The 19991-nt window shown below is 33.1% G+C and overlaps 1 protein-coding gene across 3 annotated transcripts in view; it reads left to right on the forward strand.

The window, feature by feature from the left end:
- LOC148953225 (uncharacterized) overlaps window positions 1-19991 on the forward strand; it is a 99526-nt gene that overhangs the window by 36780 nt on the left and 42755 nt on the right. The window contains exon 1 of one of the 3 annotated variants that reach the window (XM_089088407.1): window positions 13330-13393. The exons of 1 other annotated variant lie outside the window; for it this stretch is intronic. The gene's annotated coding sequence lies outside the window, so the exon portion shown is untranslated. Of the gene's footprint in view, window positions 1-13329; window positions 13394-13444; window positions 13593-19991 lie in introns of those variants that run through there. One more of the 3 variants, XM_089088404.1, reaches the window with a different exon arrangement.

A 19991-nucleotide genomic window follows, 5' to 3' on the forward strand; every position in this document is an offset into this window, starting at 1 on the left:
CGCGCGGGGGGGGGGACCCAACCTTTAAATTCACTGTAATGTTCAACTGTGCTATCCTGTGATTTTCAAGTGTTTTTTGTTGTACAGAAAAGTGTTATTGTACAGAAAAGTGTTTAAAGACAATAAATGCTGTTGATGTTGTTGTACAGAAAAGTGTTATTCATGTTGATGGACAAAATTTTTTTTATTTATAAAGTGTTATCATTGTTCATGTTGAACAAATAGAGTTTTCATGTTGACCATGAAATTTTGTCAGGTTCATGTTGAACAAGCGTTATCATTCTTCATGTTGAACAAATATTTGTTTTCATATTGCCTCAAATAAATGCTGCCATGAAATATTGTTTTTGTTGTTCTTTAATAGATAGATCTATGGGGAAATTACTACTTATTCATTGGACACGTATGATTTAAAGTTAGTTATTGTCAGACTGTTGTCAACAGCATGTATTAATTTAAAACACCCTTCAGATCGTTTCTTTCTGGTCCCTCAATGTCGGGGAAAAAAACACTCTTAACTAGAATAATTCAAAATTCCGATAAAAGGTTTATGGAAAAGCCGAAAAAATCTATTATTGCTATAGTATTTGGCAGGAGTCCAATGATCAAATAAAAGTTATTGCTACAACCATACCCATACAATTCATACGGAGCCTTGATGTTTTCAATAGTACTGAACTGAACTCTTGGTTGATTATTGATGATTTGGCTGAATCCATTGAACAGTTCTCACAGGAAATGCTACAACTGTTCACTGTTCGCTCCCACCATGAACACATTTCCATAACCCTAGTTCTACACAATCTGTTTCATCAGAGCAAATGTATGCAAACCCTTGCTTTGAATTGCACTATCTATATTATCTATCGAGTCGTTCGTGATTCTATCTCACAAATAAATATCAAAAAAAAGATATAACCCCCGGCCCCAATATTTATGTTGTCAGCGTACACACAGGCGACTAGCAAGCCCGACGGTTACATTTTGCAGGATCTTAATCAGAGCACACCCGAGGATCTACGTGTAGTCACCGACATTTTCAACAATGAAATTACAGTATATCTTCCGGTGAACAGTAGAAAAGGCTATTAGTTGCCATTATGACACTGAAGAAACTACACGAACAACGGCCTTTATTTTACCTTTTAGGCACTTCAAAACCATAACTAAAAATAAACTAACTAAAACTAAACTAAACTATCCTAAAATCTAAACTAAAACATTAAAATAAAACTAAACTAAAAGTCCAAACTAAACTCTATATAAAATTCTAAATTAAAAAGAAAACTATGAACTAAAAAAAACTAAAAGTAAACTAAAACTCAAGCTAAAACCGATAGCTAAAACTCTGCCTAAAATAAAACTCTAATCTAAAACTAAACTAACTAAAACTAAACAAAAATATATTCTAAACTCTAAACTACTAAACTATAACTCTAACTAAAACTAAACACTAAACTAAAACTAAACTAAACTGACTAAAACTCTAAACTAAAACTAAACACTAATCTAAAACTAAACTAAAATTAAACTAAAACTGAACTAAGCTGCTAAATTAAAACTCTAACTAAAACTCTTATGTAAAACGAAAACTCTTAACAAAAAAAACTAAAAGTAAACTCAAACTCAAACTAAAACTCATAGGTAAAACTCTAGCTAAACTAAAACTTTAATCTAAAACTAAACTATCTAAAACTAAACTAAAAATAAATTCTAAACTCTAAACTACTAAACTATAACTCTAACTAAAACTAAACACTAATCTAAAACTAAACTAAACAAACTAAAACTCTAAACTAAAACTAAACACTAAAACTAAACTAAAATTAAACTAAAACTGAACTAAGCTACTAAATTAAAACTCTAACTAAAACTCTTATGTAAAACGAAAACTCTTAACAAAAAAAAACTAAAAGTAAACTAAAACTCAAACTAAAACTCATAGGTAAAACTCTACCTAAACTAAAACTATAATCTAAAACTAAACTAACTAAAACTAAACTAAAAATAAATTCTAAACTCTAAACTACTAAACTATAACTCTAACTAAAACTAAACACTAATCTAAAACTAAACTAAACTAACTAAAACTCTAAACTAAAACTAAACACTAATCTAAAACTAAACTAAAATTAAACTAAAACTGAACTAAGCTACTAAATTAAAACTCTAACTAAAACTCTTATGTAAAACGAAAACTCTTAACAAAAAAAAAACTAAAAGTAAACTAAAACTCAAACTAAAACTCATAGCTAAAACTCTAGCTAAACTAAAACTTTAATCTAAAACTAAACTAAATAAAAATAAACTAAAAATAAATTATAAAATATAAACTACTAAAATATACCTATAAATAAAAATACAAACTAATATAAAACTAAACTAAACTAACTAAAACTCTAAAATAAAACTAAACACTAATCTAAAACTAAACTAAACTTAAACTAAAACTGAAATAAGCTACTAAATTAAAACTCTTACTAAAACTCTTATGTAAAACTCTAGCTAAACTAAAACTCTAATCTAAAACTAAACTAAAACTAAACTAATAAAATAAAGGTAATGAATAAACTTAAAATAAACTAAAAATCTAAACTAAATAACTAATAAAATAATAAACTAAAAATCTAGACTAAACTAAACCAAAACTAAACTATAACTCTAACTAAAACTCTTAACTACTAAACTAAGTAAAACTTTAAACGAAAACTAAACTACTAAACTAACTAAAATCTAAACTACTAAACAAACTAAAAATTCTACAATAAAACTAAACACTAATTTAAAACTAAACTAAATTAAACTGCTAAACTAAAACTCTAACTAAAAACCTAAACTACTAAACTAACTAAGATCTAAACTTTTAAGCTAACTAAATTCTAAACTAAAACTAAACACTAATCTAAAACTAAAATAAATTAAACTGAAAATCTAACTAAAAATCTAAATGAAAACTAAAAATTAAACTAAAACTAAACTAAAAATCTAAACTAAACTAAACTGAAACTAAACTAAACTGCTAAATTAAAACTCTAACTAAAACTCTTTAGTAAAACTCTAGCTAAACTAAAACTCTAATCTAAAAATAAATAAAAATAAAATAAAAATAAATTTAATAAATAAACTTAAAATAAACTAAAACTATAAAATAAAACTAAAAATTAAAATAAAACTAAACTAAAATCTAAACTAAACTAAACTAAAACTAAACTAAACTGCTAAATTAAAACTCTAACTAAAACTCTTTAGAAAAACTCTAGCTAAACTAATACTCTAAACTAAAACTAAAATAACTAAAACTTAACTAAAAATAAATTCTAATCTCTAAACTACTAAACTATAACTCTAACTAAAACTAAACACTAATCTAAAACTAAACTAAACTAACTAAAACTCTAAACTACTAAACAAACTAAAAATTCTACACTAAAACTAAACACTAATTTAAAACTAAACTAAATTAAACTGCTAAATTAAAACTCTAACTAAAAATCTAAACTACTAAACTAACTAAGATCTAAACTTTTAAGCTAACTAAAACTAAACACTAATCTAAAACTAAACTAAACTAACTAAAACTCTAAACTAAAACTAAACACTAATCTAAAACTAAACTAAAATTAAACCAAAACTGAACTAAGCTACTAAATTAAAACTCTAACTAAACTCTTATGTAAAACAAAAACTCTTATCAAAAAAAAAACTAAAAGTAAACTAAAACTCAAACTAAAACTCATAGGTAAAACTCTAGCTAAACTAAAACTTTAATCGAAAACTAAACTAACTAAAACTAAACTAAAAATAAATTCTAATCTCTAAACTACTAAACTATAACTCTAACTAAAACTAAACACTAATCTAAAACTAAACTAAACTAACTAAAATTCCAAACTAAAACTAAACACTAATCTAAAACTAAACTAAAATTAAACTAAAACTGAACTAAGCTACTAAATTAAAACTTACTAAAACTCTTATGTAAAACTCTAGCTAAACTAAAACTCTAATCTAAAACTAAATAACACTAATATAAAAAATAAAGGAAATGAATTAAACTTAAAATTAAGTAAAAATCTATAAGAAAACTAAACATTAAACTAAAAATAAACTAAAATATAAACTAAACTAAATTAAAACTAAATTAAGGTACTAAATTAAAACTCTAACTAAAACATTTTCTCAAGACTCAAGCTAAACTAAAACTCTAATCTAAAACTAGCTAAAACTAAAATAAAAATAAAGGTAATAAATAAACTTAAAATAAAGTAAAACTCTAAAATAAAACTAAACATTAAACTAAAACTAAACTAAAATCTAAACTAAACTAAATTAAAACTAAACTAAAGTGCTAAATTAAAACTCTAACTAAAACTCTTTATAAAAACTCTAGCTAAACTAAAACTCTAAACTAAAACTAAACTAACTAAAACTAAACTAAAAGTAAAGTTAATAAATAAACTTAGAATAAACTAAAAATCTAAACTAAAACTCTAAAATAAATCAAACAATAAGCTAAAACTAAACTAAAAATCTAAACTATACCAAACTAAAACTAAACTAAGCTGCTAAATTAAAACTCTAACTAAAACTCTTTAGAAAAACTCTAGCTAAACTAAAACTCTAATCTAAAACTAAACTAACTAAAACTAAAATAAAGGTAATAAATAAACTTAAAATAAACTAAAAATCTAAACTAAATAACTAATAAAATAATAAACTAAAAATCTAAACTAACCCAACCTGCAATCCTCTTTTTCTAATATTTCTGCCCTCTGATTGGCTGAGAAAGGATATGTAACCAGCCCTCTGATTGGCTGAGAAGGAAACACGTGATCTAACTGTTTCCTGGAAACTCATAACATTTGCCTCGAGCAACAACAAGAAATACTATTTCTGGATCATAACATTTGCATCGAGCAACAACAAGAAGGAAGTGTCATTGACCTGCTCCCATCAGACTCAATAATCCATTAAAGTGAGAAAGTTCCTGTTTTTCCATTCTCACTGACAAAAACCATAAAACATCCATGAAAAACATCAAATAAATCGACCAACACACATAACCATCCATGAAAACATCCATAAATGTGACAAAATTCCTGTTTTTTCATTCTCACTGACAAAAACCATAAAACATCCATAAATGTGACAAAATTTCTGTTTTTCAAATTCTCACTGACAAAAACCATAAAACATCCATGAAAAACATCAAATAAATCGACCAACACACATAACCATCCACGAAAACCTCCATAAATGTGACAAAATTCCTGATTTTTCATTCTCACTGACAAAAACCATAAACCACGTGGTTCTATGCCCATATATGGTGTGCAAAAAAGTTGTAGGTGGCAGCAGGGGTGAGGGATGGGATCAATTGAGGCCTCTCTACTATTAGATACGGCTGAAAAAGCAGATGGTTTGGAAAAAGCAGTTGATAAAACTCCATCACACTATCGACTGCCCCCCCCCCCCTAGACAGTATGCTGCCTAATGCTGCATGCGCCCATGGCTTCGCCCACTAGTTTGAATTTTGTTCCAATTCTAAAGTTCGAATTTTGTTCCATTTCTGTAAGAATGACCCCTTAATGACAAAGGCCATTTAATTAGAATAAATAGCACTTATGAAAGTACTAAAAAAAACTTTAGCGTAAAAAGCGAGGTATTGACTAGGGGGCGAGCCCAGTCATATACGTAATAATATCTGTTCGTTTCAAGTTTTGATGTTGCTCCTTACTTTGAATTGAAAAAACTTGTTTTTTTAGTTAATTTCTGATCGTTTTATTAAATAATGCTGGGAATTCTGCCCCCCCCTCTTCATAGCAATGTCCCTTGTACCATGAAAATTTCCTCTATGGAAAGATCCTCCCACGTAATCCTGATCTCACCCCCCTCACTACAAACAAAAATCCCCCTGAAAACGTCTGTATACTTCCCAGTAACCAATACTATATATAAAAATTGGGAAACGTTCATTACTTGCTGCCCTTCCCTGGGAGACTTTGGAGGATAACGTCATGCTCATATACATAGCCATTTCATTTTTTGACCATGCTGAATAAAATGGCTATCTCAAAATTTTGATCGGGTGACTTTGGAAAAAAATGAGTGTGGGAGGGGTCCTAGTTGCCTTCCATTTTTGTTTGTCACTTAAAAAGGGCACTAGAATTTTTTATTTTCGTTCGAATGAGCCCTTCCACGATATTGTAGGACCTCTGCGTCGATACGATCACCCCTTGGGAAAAACAACAAATAAAGACGCATCCGTGGTATTTTCTTCTGGTAAAAAATACAAAATTCCACGTTTTTGCAGATAGGAGCTTGAAACCTCTTCAGTAGGGTTCTCTAATATTATGCTGAATCTGATGGTGTGGTTTTCATTAAAGTTCTATGACTTTTAGGGGTGTTTCCCTCTTTTATCGAAAATAAGGCAAATTTTCTCAGGCACGTAGCTTTTGATATGTAGGATCAAACTTGAGTAAATTTATATATTTGAAATCAGCATAAAAATCTGATTCTTTTTATGTATCGATTGGTATAAAAATTTCGCTTTTTAGAGTTTCAGTTACTATTGAGCTGGGTCGCTTCTTACTTAGAGCTGGTTACCACGAACTGTTTGAACAGGGCCATAGGTTATATATATATAAATTTTTACCTTATTTAGTGTTTATTATTTCTTGTATTTATTTCTCATCGACTGTTAATTTATTAGATTGATTAGTTTCTTTTGAGAGAAACTGCAATATTTTCGACTGATTTTCCAAAAACTGATTTAATTATTGTGTGTTTGATAACATGTGCATTCCATGTTGTGGGATTGTAACTAATGATGGTAAAACGAGGGGTTTCCTGAAGTGTCCTGTATTTATGTCAGATGCATATTGCCCTAAGTTGCCTAAATTAAGTAGCACAAGCTACGGAATTTTACTTGGGTTTCTTAACATTGAAATTTTTCAGTTCATATTGAAATATAAGTACTATTTTTATTATTCCAAAGATAACATTTAGGATTAAGAAAACATTTTAAATTTTTATTTTTAAAAGTTAATGAAAGAAAAAAAAAATTGTCTCTGCTATATTTTGAAAATACATGTTTAAAACTTCCCCCTACATTTTTGTCAATTGCTGCCCCTGTTTACAAAAATAGTCTGTAATACTGAATGAAATGTTACAGTTTTCACCTCTAACAATTGAGAAAATCCAAACTACGAGTTAATATCATAGTTTAATAATGTATCGATCGCTAGCACCTAAAAATACAGTTTTGTCATTCAATAAGGCTAGGCTAGTTCTACCTACAGTCTAATAAAATTCGAGGGATACTTAAAATATCAAATTCTTCCTCGCTTTGCTATTTATTCTATCCCATAACTTGGAAAAACTTATCATAATTGGCAAAACCTTACCATAAATTTTTGCAAAGTGCGGCCTCTAGGCTATTATTTTTTTTATAGCACCTACCAGTAACAACTAAAAATCCTCTAAAATTTGCTTAGTATATTACTATAGTTTTTCATTAATACTAATAACAAAAAAAAATACAATAAGGTGCTAGAGAAAAGGAGGCCAGCCAGTAACAGGTGTATAATCCTAATTATCATACTAACAATTTAGTTCATACTTTAGACTTGCTAAACAAATTATTACAATTTAACTATTCTATAGACTCGTTCCTAAGGTTTTCTTTGCTAAATTAAAAAAGAATTGAGATATTGAAAGAGGATCATCCTAGAATCACATAGTAGCCATTGCAAAATTCTATATGAGCGGCCCATCTTGAAAAGTGTCTTTGTAATTGTTGTTCTTTGCATTGAACATATTTGACCTATTTCTACTAAAATCAAGGATCATATTATCAATTGATGCCATTTTTTAAGCATAGGCAACGCTAAATTTCTCAGGTGATTTGAAAAATGTTCAACTTCTTAAGTAGCCGAAGCTACGTGCGCTAAGTGAAAGTGTAATTTATGCTAAGCAACTTAAGCAGATTTTCCATGCCAATATGAACAGGATGAAAAACCAAAGTGCATGTGAATCACCGATAATCATGGTGTGGCGGGAACAGCCCATTTAGGTGTGTATTCCGGAAATTCAAAACATTGGTAACAGTTCCAAAGGCTCTTGAAAGCTAAAGGTGAACTGAAAATCAAATCAATTCATATATACCATATAAACAGTAGTGTATTCATCTTATCCCAATCTAAATAATGTAAACCAATACAAATTTACAATATTAGGCTTACGAGATAGCTTACTTTCACCTAATATCTTCTTTCCTAAATTGCCCTTGATCTAGCAAAGGGTCCTTCATTTAAGACATTATAAACAAGAATCCCCAAAAGTTTGCTTTTTTACTCCAACGAATAAAGATGCTCTTAGTTCAGTGAAACTCTAGTCACTAATTAGCAAATATCAGGAGATGTTGTTTGTGGTACGCTAACAACCTAATTTTGAGTCAAGTAGTATAGTTTACATTTCAGATATCAAAGGCAGCGCAATAGTGCTGAATAAGTAAAGAACGATGTTGGCACAATGTATTATTTTCTTTTTTATACCAGAGCACTTCGTATCGAAGGAGTTGTCGTAGAAACTTCAAAAAGCTCATTCAATTGAAAATTGGAACAGTTAGTGCCCTTTTTAATAGTCAAAAGTGATTGGAAGGCAACTAACACCCCTGCAACGCCTACCATTTCCCAAAACACATCCAATCAAAATTTTGAGATAGCCATTTTGTTCAGCGTAGTTGATTTCCACATAGAAATTATTTTTTTGAGGAGGAGACTCGACGAGAGCCCTCAGGGCAACGGTTGTAAGTTATGCCCTGGGGGCATATAAGATTTTTATAGAAGCCGTTGTCGAAAAAACTTCAAAAACGGCTCATCCGATTGTAAATTCAAAGGTCTAGTACCCTTTTCAATAGTCAAAAGTGATTGGAGGGCAACTAACCCCCCTCTCACGCTCACCTTTACCCCAAACATATCCAATCAAAATTTTGAGATAGCCATTTTTTTCAACGTATTTGAAAATTATGGAAATTAGGTCTTCGAGGATGACACCCCTCCCCCATAAGCCTCAGGGCAAGGGTTGTAAGTTATGCCCTGGGGGCATATAAGGTTTTTATAGAGAGGGTTGTCGTAGAAACTTCAAAAAGGGCTGATTTGATTGGAAATTGAAATGGCTAGTGCCTTTTTTAATAGTCGAAAGTGATTGGATGGCAACTAATACCCCTTCCACGCCCACCATTTATCCAAACACATCCAATCAAAATTTTGAGACAGCTATTTTGTTCAAAGTAGTTGAAAGGTCGGGAAATTATGTTTTTGAGGATGACACTCCCCCCACAGCCCTCAGGGTAAGGGTTGTAAGTTATGCCCTGAGGGCATGTAAGGTTTTTATTGAAAGCTTTGTCGTAGAAACATGAAAAAGGGCTCATTAGATATGAAATTTAAAGGGCTAGTGCCATTTTCAATAGTCAAAAGTGATCGGAAGGCAACTAACCCCCCTCTCACGCCCACTTTTTCCCCAAACTCATCTAATCAAAATTCTTAGATAGCTCTTTTATTCAACGTAGTTAAAAGTTTTAGAAATTAGGTCTTTGAGGAAGATAAACCCCTCAGAGCCCTCGGAACAAGGGTTGTAAGTTTTGCCCTGGGGGCATATAAAGTTTTTATAGATAGTGATGTTGTAGAAACTTCAAAAAGGGCTCATTCCATTGGAAATTAGAAGGGCTTGTGCCCATTTTAATAGTCGAAAAAGATTGGAGGATTTCTAACACTCCTCTCAAACCCACCATTCCCCCAAAGACATCCAATCAAAATTTTCAGATAGCCATTTCGTTCGACGTAGTTAGAAAGTTCGGAAATTACATTTTTGAGGATGACACTCCCCCCACTGCCCTCAGGGCAAGGGTTGTAAGTTATGCCCTAGGGGCATATAAGTTTTTTTTTTTTTATAGAAAGCGTTGTCGTAGAAAATTAAAAAAGGAATCATTCGATTTGAAATTGAAACGGCTAGTGCCATTTTTAATATTCGAAGGTGATTGGAGGGTATGTAACCTCCCTCTCACGCCCACAATTTCCCCAAACACATCCAATCAAAAATTTTAGATAACCATTCAGTTCAACGTAGCTGTAAGGTCCGGAAATTATGTCTTTGAGGATGACAACCCCCCCACAGCCCTCAGGGCAAGGGTTGTAAGTTATGACCTGGGGCATATAAGAGCTCATTCGACTGCAAATTGTGAAGGGCTGATGTCCTTTTTATTTGTCGGAATTGATTGGAGGGCAACTACCCCCCCCCCCTCTCACGCCCACAATTTCCCCAAACACTCCAATCAAAATTTGGAGATAGCAATTTGTTGAACTTAGTTGAAAGTTCTGGAAATTAGGTCTTGGAGGATAACAACCCTCCAGCCCTCAGGGCAAGGGTTGTAAGTTTTGTCCTGGGGGCATATAATATTTTTATTGAAAGCGCCGTCGTATAAACTTCAAAAGGGCTCATTCGATTGGAAATTAAAAGGGCTAGTGCCTTTTATAATAGTTGAAAGTGATTGGAGAGCAACGCCCCTCTCACGCCCACCATTTCCCCAAACACATCCAATTAAAATTTTGAGATAGCCGTTTTGTTTAACGTAGTTGAAAGTTCTGTAAATTAGGTCTTTGAGGTTGACAACCCCCTCACAGCCCTCAGGGCAAGGGTTGTAAGTTATGCCCTGGGGGCATATAAGGTGCTCATAGAAAGCGTTGTCGTAGAAACTCAAAAAGGGCTCATTCGATTAGAATTTGAAAGGGCTAGTACCCTTTTTAATTGGTGAAATTGATTGGAAGGCTTGACATTTTCATAGTAAAGATCGATGTGTGTACAATGTATTATTATTTTTTTTTTTTTTTAGACCAGGGCACTTCGTATCGAAGGAGTTGTCTTAGGAACTTCAAAAAGGGCTCATTCGATTGAAAAAAGAATGGCCTAATGCCCTTTTTAATAGTTGAAAGTGATTAGAGGGCGACTAGTCCCCCTGCCTCGCCCACCCTCCCATTTGCCCATTATGTTTAAAAACTAAATGTTCATTAAGATTAAATCAAAATGCGCTGTGTTAATGCTAATTCCCAATAAGGCATCTCAGCAGTATCCCAAGAACTACTGAGAGTATTATGTTCAAACTGTCGGGGCTACTTCTGCTCTTATGTTTAAACTTTCGGGGCTACTTCTGCTCTTAAAATTTACTCAAACCAAAATAGCATAATGTATCCAAGCTATCAAAGAAAGTAAACAGATTTTTTTTTCCGAATGGTACCAAGTTTTCTATTTCAGGTCAAATAAAGGATGTATGAAACTAAATTAAACACTACTATTTGTGTCCAATTTTTTAAAAGGGTTTATGTTGTTAAAAATTGCGGAAAATTTTTCTCCAGCATACAAATAGCAGGCCAAAAAGTCTAAAAAAAGAAGAAAAGATTTGAAGTATTATTTTCTTTTTCTCTGAAAAGACTATGTCAATATGAAACGAACCGAAATTAATTATTAAAAAACTTTTTCCACAAAATAAGTTTCTCAAAGAAAAATAAAGAACTCCATTAAGCCAAAAAGGAGCAAAAATAAAACCAAATAATCTATAAAGCGTGAAACTACCACAAATCAGTATCGATAAATAAATGAAACCCAAAACGAACAGAAATCCCAATATATAACAGAGTCAAACTCAAAACAAGCAGAAATCAACATGAGTAGGGCCAAAACCCCTAGGCCTTCCCAAGGCCAGAACATAATTTGCACTTTACTGAAAAAAAAAATACAAAGGAATGCGAATTGTCAGTTTAATATACATATACTGATATTTTGTAATCAAAATATTAATATTATTTGATTTATTAAAGTTATGAAAGTAAAAGCATTTATATTTTTTCAGTAAAGTGCAAATTATGTCCTGGCTTTGGGAAGGCATAGGAGTTTTGAGCCTTACTCATGTTAATTTCTGCTCGTTTTGAGTTAGACTCGGTTATTTATTGTGATTTCTGTTCGTTTTAGGGTTTCATTTATTTATCGATGCTGATTTATGGTAGTTTCACGCTTTGTAGATTATTTGATTTTAATTTTGTTCATTTTTGGTTTAATGGAGTTCTTTACTTTTCTTTGAAAAACTTATTTTGTGGAATTTTTTTATTAATTTACATAAAAGTACAATATTGTAATTACTTTTCATGAGTAAGGAATACCAGACAAAAACTTTGAGAAATATATTTATTGCAAATTAATCTCCAGATCTTCAACTGTATTAACACACAAAGTTTATTCGGCTATGACATCTACTTGGCTACACCTTGTCCTTCTTTGATTCATCTCCTAATAAGAATTAAAATAACTAATTATTTTAAAAAGACAATAAAACCTATATTTTAATTTGGGGACGTGTAACAAATTTCATTCTAAAAATTAAACATGATCATGACGCAGAATGCAGCCTGAAATCTGAAAGCATTTTTCAGTGTTGCCAAACAGACACATTTTACGTCAAAAGGATAATTCCCATGTGGCGGGACCCAAATACATAATAGCGCAAAAATGACACATTTTAGAAATTTGGGAAATAAAAGGGCAAAAAGAGACATAATATAGATATTTATAACATAAAACGAAAAATTTCTAACTAGATATATATTTTGGCAAAGATGTCAAATTTCACCAATGGTGTTATTTTTTTTTTTTTTAGAACATCCAGAATTTGCCAGAGTTTTTCATTAGTAAAGGATTTTTCCGATAAATGTTTTTTTTTTGTTTTCACTATATCTGATCTGATGTTAACTGACCTCTTTGAAAGAGGTTTACAAAGCGTTTTTTTGATCAATAATACATCTGGTGAAAAAAATTTCAAGATTGACATATTTTAGCTAAGAGGATCGGAACACGTAGCTGATTTCGGGAACCGATTTCAGCATCAGTGGACAAACGGTAGAAGTAAGAAAAATTGGTTGAAAGAAAAATTTATTACGCGAGGTTTTCGAAACAAAGAATCATGAACGCAAATAGTCAACAGTAGTTTATTAATAGTTAAATTTTTTGATCTCAGCTTAGTTCACAGTTTATTTCTCAGCTCAATAGCGGGGTATTTCACTTCAGACATCTCTGGCTGACTATTTATTTGTATCCTATTTTTTGTGATAATCATGATGAAAATCGGCGCTGATTCTGTGAATTGGCGCCGAATACTAGAAAATTTTTCAAGCTCAAATCGATGCCGATTTCTTTTAATATCTGCATTGATTTTAAAATCAGTTCTCGAAATCATCTACGTGTGCCGAGCCCTTAAAAACAAAGAGTATGGGAAACTATAGTTTCCCATACTCTTTGGCTAAGACTGACACATTTTTGAATGCTCAGAGGATACACCCATACAACTGTAAGTTGGCAACGGTGGGGTTTTCAGGATAAACTTCAAACAAGATACATATGGCATAGACACAACTAGAAACATGTCCTAAGGTCACCAAACAAGAGAGGTCGGATAATCAATCATCATCAACACAGCTAGAAACAACATAGGCATTAAACATTGTGAGACTAATAGGGTTATATTGCACCAAGATTCCCATTATAAGGTAATAAGAAGGCCTGGGCTATAGCCTGTTAACAGAAGAGTAGGCCTAGCAATATTTTATGTCCCATTTAAGCACTAATACCACAATAATAAAGCATCAGATCCTTTAATGTACCCAGATATTAAAATAGACAGCTAAGTTGGGTGAATAAGCCTTTCAGGAATGGATCCATAAAATATACCCTGGGAGGTAAATATTTACCAAATCATATTATTGAGTTACAAATAAAGGGAATATACCACTTGTTGCCTTTTTGGTAAATATATACCAAATCATATTATTGAGTTAGGAATAAAGTGAATACACCATTCAATGCCTTTTTTTATGCTGATTACAAATATAATAATCATTTCTACTACCAAGGCCATCTAAGTAGGCCTTTTGACAAAAAAAAATAGGCCTACCTTAAGTTTGGCTTTTCCAATCTCTTTTTATTGGTTTTAGTTTTTGAAAATGCAGTTCCTAATATTTCAGTAGGATATTAAGCCATATCAAATGCCTTAAATTGCTCTTGCTAATAATAGGATAAAATCCCATAGGCCTATCTTCCAGCTTATTGATGGTTATAAAACATGTCTTCTGTGGCATCCCTTGAAGCATGCAATGGTTGGTTTAATCAGCCCTTCCCTATCCACTGACAATTTGAACACATCCACACTAGTAGATATCACTTTTTTTTCTCTTTTTTTTTACTAAGGGATTTCTGCAGTGTGACAACTCTAAAAGAAGAACTTGTTGCTCAGCTTGGTGTTTGATTGTTTCTGGACAAGTATTTGAGAGTGACCACAAATTTTCTTTGACTTTTCAAGTTGAAAAAGACCAGGAATGGTGCCTTCAGCATCCAGTAGCTTGTATGCTCTTATCAAATCACCTTGTTTATGGTGATAAGTTAGGGTGGTGGATTGAGCTTCCAAAGAGAGGATAGATATAGGCATCATAAAAGTCTTTAATCCACTTTTTTTGCCCTTTTCGAGGCTTCTTTGTCAGTCTTGTTAATTAGGGATTAAACACACATTTTAGATTCTAGCCTTGGTTGAACTAGACTCTATAGGTTAGTCATGGTAGTTAGAGATCTGCTCATTAATGTTCTTTTGATAATTGTAGGTGTCTGATTTTTGAGTAAACTGCAAATTATGTTCTGATCTCAAGAAGGCATGGGCATTGTCAGCCCTACTCATATTAATTTTTGATTATTTTGAGTTTGACTTGGTTATTTATTGTAATTTCTGTTTTTTGTTTTAGTTTGATTTATTTATTGATAACGATTTCTGGTAGATTTATCGTTGGAAGATTACTTGACTTTATTTTTGCTCATTTTTTGGTTAGTTTAACTCTTCGCTTTTCTTTGAAAAGCTTGTTTTGTTGGAATTTTGTTTTTATTAATTTCTGTTTGTTTTTATTCACACAGTCTTTCTCATGGGAAAAAAAATAATATTTTGTATCTTTTTGGTTTTTTTTTCTATAAGAAATCATAGTTTGGCTTGCTATTTGTATGTAGAAACTTTTTCAACAATTTTTAATCCTGACACAAATAGTATTTTTAATTTAAGTTTATACCACCTCAAGTTGACCTGAAAAATAAAATTTAACATCATTCCCAAAATTTTTTTATCTATCCTCTTTGACAACCTGGACATGCTTAGATTCTTTTGATCTATTTAAACTTTAAGAGCAGAAGTAGTAATAGTAATTGCCCCAAAAGTTTCAAATTAATACCCCTAGTCGTTCTCGATATATTGCTGAGGTTTCTTATTGGCAACAATACACACAGTGCCTTTTTGTTTAATTTTAAAGGAACATTTTATTTTAAAATACAGTGGGCCAATTCCATAATTTTGAGGGTTTTAACATACTCAATACCCCTAGAGATACAGCTGCTGGACTGTTCTAATATGCTGAACAAAATGGCTGTCTAAAAAATTTTTTCATTGGCTGTATTCAGAAAATGAATGACCTTGGGAGGAAGGCTCCCAAGCTCTCCTTAGCCTAAGAAGTAGTTTGGATTAAGCCTAGCCCACCAAATTCTTAGAACCTTATAAATCAGAATTGAGCAAAGGTTTTAGTCTTAAAACACTTTTCTTATGCCTTATTTGAGCTGTAGATCTCTGTTTCTCAAGATTTTACTTTTATAACACCTCAGCATGATTAAATAATCATAATGACTTAGTAATTGTCAGTGACTTCAACTTCCCCTCAATCCAGTGGATCAATGACCTTGGTCATTCAACAACTATTATTGCAAATTCACTTTTTGTGTCCTGTTTATTTAATAACATTCTTTGTCAAAGGGTTGATTGGCCAAAAAGACATAGAGATGGCCAGGATGTGTCTTGTTGGACCTTGTAATTTTTGGTGATCCTGAATCTCTTATAAAAAATTAGTTTTTTGTTTTCTTTTATTGCCCAACCCAGGACAATTGGCTAAAATACACCAAGGCTTAGAACCCTGTTTATAAAGTTGTAAGGAAACTGAAATGTGAGTACAAGGAAAAGCTTGCCTCTAATATTAACATAATCTCAAATCTTTCCTAGGGGTCCTAACTATCATAACATTTATCACCTTGTATATAATGTTGTTACCTATTTATCACAATTGACAAGGCTAATGTGTTGAATTCCCAGTTTTCTTGTATCTGTCCCAACAGTGCAATAATAGGCAGCACAAAAGCACTACCTAAGTAAAGACTGATGTAGGCACAAGGTATTTTTTTTCACCAATGGACTTTGTATAGAAGGAGTTGCCATAGAAACTTTGAAAGAAGCCCAGTTTATTGGAAATTTCTAGTGACATTTTTACGAGTCAAAAGGGATTGCAGAACAGCTAGCCCCTCCCACATACAATCAAAATTTTGAGATAACCATTTTGATCAGCGTAGCTGAAAGGCCCAGTAACTATGTTTCTGGGGATGTCCCCTCCAGAGCCTTCAGGGCAAGGGCTGTAAGCTATGTTATTTGCATATTGTTTACATAGTGTTTGTTATTGAGAAAGATGGGCATGTTTGACCTTTAGTGTCCAAAAAGACAAACGGTATTTTGGTGAACCTTTCAGAGAATGTTGAGGGGAGTATTTAACTACATCAAAACATGTCATGTGGAATGACTGAGTGTATTAATTCAAAACTTTCAGGAAATAATGAGGAGGATGATCAGTTGACCAAAATTGCACGTTGTGGCAACTACCACTGGAGCTACTGCTTTTTTAGTGAGTACTACCAAGGCTGAGGATATTGAAGGGAAGAAATTGAGGAAATGGTGAGGGGAAAGTTGAACTAAATCATAACATACTGGGTGTGTACAGATTACCAAATGGGCATATCAGCTATATCTTTGGAACAGTTAGCCTTATCCAGCTGAAATTTCCAGGTCTTCTTGAGTTGGATGTTCAACTGAACAAAAGGCCATATGTGCATGCTGCTTCTGCTGTTAATACTGCTACTACTACTGTTATTACTATTACTAATACAATACTACTACTATGATACTAGTACTATTAAGGCTAAGAGTGTGAATGTAGAGGGGACATTTTAACTAATTCAAAACACTATGTGTATTAGGGTGGTCCCAATTTTTTCACTTCAGAATTATAAACCTCCCACCCTGCCATTTTTGTCTGCATCAAAAGTTAACAACATGGGCAAAAAATTTTCCAAATTGGTCAATATTTAGTGTATGCTCAATTCAAGTGAAGTTGAGCATACGATCGCCATACTTCTGCTTGGACAATGTTTACCGTAATTTCAGATGCACTTAGGAAATTCATTCAGCAAACAAAATTCAATAAGGACATATTAGATATAATCAATACTTAACTCATCCAATCATTATTTTGTTAAAACAATCATAATGACTGGTTAAAATACGTCACTGGCATAGCAAATATAAAACATATCTTTTGGAAATTGATAAAAATTACACACTACAAAGTCATGCTGGGCTTGGGCTGTCAGAGGTTGTGGCTAGCCCTTGAAGGATTGTTGACTTCTTAGAATCAGGAAAACGTTTGCGATGCTTTTTAATTACTTGCAGAGCAAATTGTATCTGGTCTTCATTTTTTGTTAGCAGCAAATTGTAGTCCTGCATAAGGGCAACTCCACGTTTGGCTTTGTCATTCACTACTCGTAGTTCTCTGACGATTGCTTCAGCCTTCACATAGGATTCATTATCCACCCAGGTCTCAGGATCTGTAGACTAGAAACTATCTGGAATGGAAAGGATATGGAAGAAGTTCCTTGTATTGTGCGTAACAAAGTCCTGTAAATTCTTGTTGGTGACTGTAGTTTTGTCCACAGTGATGCGCTTTGGTGGGCTCTCCGTTCCTTCATGGCAGAGTGCTTCGACCATTGCTCTTTTTTCAGTTGCATCAACACCCCTGTCATAAAATGCCAATCCTATCAGTTCTTCGCTAAGATACCACAGCTGCCCACACAGTTTCTTAAGTGCAACAGTTGCTGCTGGCAATCCACGAATGAGGAGACTCTTCAGAAGTATTAAATCATTAGCTGGTTCCGCTACTAGCTAAGCATATAAGACCGACAATTTAATATAAATTCCGACCCCAAAAGCACAGGAGTTGCCCAGAACTGTCATTTCACAACCAGTCAGCTTGAAGCCAGAATCTCTCGAAATGTTTATTTTCAATGCATAAATCAGTCGTGCCATGAAACGAGCCCGATGAAGGTCTTCTGATTTCCTGAGCATCACACCACAAGCCAGAAGGCCACCAATGAACAGCAGGGAAAGCTTGAGAAGCTCACGGTAGTCTTCACGTTGGTGACAAATACCCAGCTGATCAGTCAGAAAGGTCTTCATATCATCCAGGGCATCAACCAGAGCTGCAGCAATGACCGGAACCTCAACACCAGGCTTGTAATCAGCATATACAATGTTTGGCAAAAAGGCTTTGAACTGTTTGAACAGCTGGATGTCTGGGCCACTCGAAGGTCCCATTGTGATGCTGAATGCCTCTTCCAGCATTAATTCATGGATGTGGTGTCTGCATGCAAGATGCAGAACACTTCTACCAAGATGCTGTTCAAACAGAGTACAGGCACCATTCATTTGGCCGGTGTTGCTTGATGTTGTATCAAAGCTGAGAGCCTTGATGCTGTCTACAATGCCCCAGTCAGACACTGTGTCCATCATTGTATCTGCCATGGCTTTACCAGTACCTGAAGCCAGCTTTGGGATACAAAGCAGTTGTTCTGTTCCAGATCCAGAAACAATTATCGGCAGTCGTTTAACTTTTTAATATACAGTGAGGTCTTCCCAAAGCTTTACATACCAGTGAAGAACCATTGGTTTCTGGGGATTGAAATCAGACTTCAACTGATATGAAAGTATGACACAATGCTTCTGATGGTAATGTCTTATAGATGATCTGTTGATACTGAAATCCGGAATGTTGTGACCTGTTGCTTGAATTATTTGGGCAATGATCTGAACTGCTTGCCTGTCACTTGTCTTTGTGCGGTCTAGGGATGACAGGAGTGCAGGAGTTAAAATGTTAGTTCTTCCACGTTTTCGTTTTGGTGTACATGGTTGTTCGGTGGCTTCACTGCCGATTCTTTGTAATGCTTCCATGTCTGCATCATCATTACTAGAAGACGAATCAGAAGACTCCAACAACACAGTTCGATCCAGATTTGCTATGTCAAGTTGCTGTTTCGTCTTCAAGTGAAACTGGCTTTTTGTTTATTTTCCTGTACTTTCTCCTTTTTTGTAAGTGACATGTCAACCCCTGCCATAACCCCTCACCTTCCTTTTTCTGCTGGGCCAACAAGAATTGCTTGTCTTCCTCAATTTTGATGAGCTGTAACGCTTCCTGGTGAGCTATGTCAAAGAGATCATTGAAAGCTTCCTTAAATTCTTCCTCATTGGCTATCTGAGTTGCTGTCCTTCTTGCTTTCTTTTCTTCAACCCTTCCCATCTCTGCACTAAAACTTCAAGTTGGGCAACTGCATGATCACTCCGGCGCATGGGTATTCTGGCTTTCTCCCAGAACATTTGAACGTCCTTAATTACTGATACTGCTCCCTCAAGTTGAATCTTGGCTACTTTCAGCTTTGTGGCATAGAGCCTGAGAACATCACCAATTGATGGCAATTTTGAACCATATAGATCTTCCAAAGCTGAACCAAGCAGGTGCACTTCCTGTTTACTGTGTATGGATGTAGAAATGGCCATAACCCACTGTATAACAAAACATTTTATGTGTACTTTAACAATTGTCCAATCTGTCAGAAAATTACATAGCAGACAACATTGAATCAAAAATAGTATTGTTCTAATAGCAAATTAATAACAAGTCAATTTCAAATATTAATTTATTATATCTGACTAATGACAAAATTTCAGTTATAACAACAAACATTAAATGTAAATTGATATATTCAGTAATTCA

This window comes from Artemia sp. Qi Xiang Cuo, chromosome 4 (genome assembly GCF_049724085.1).
Source record: "Artemia sp. Qi Xiang Cuo chromosome 4, ASM4972408v1, whole genome shotgun sequence".
NCBI classification, from domain to species: Eukaryota; Metazoa; Arthropoda; class Branchiopoda; order Anostraca; family Artemiidae; genus Artemia; species Artemia sp. Qi Xiang Cuo.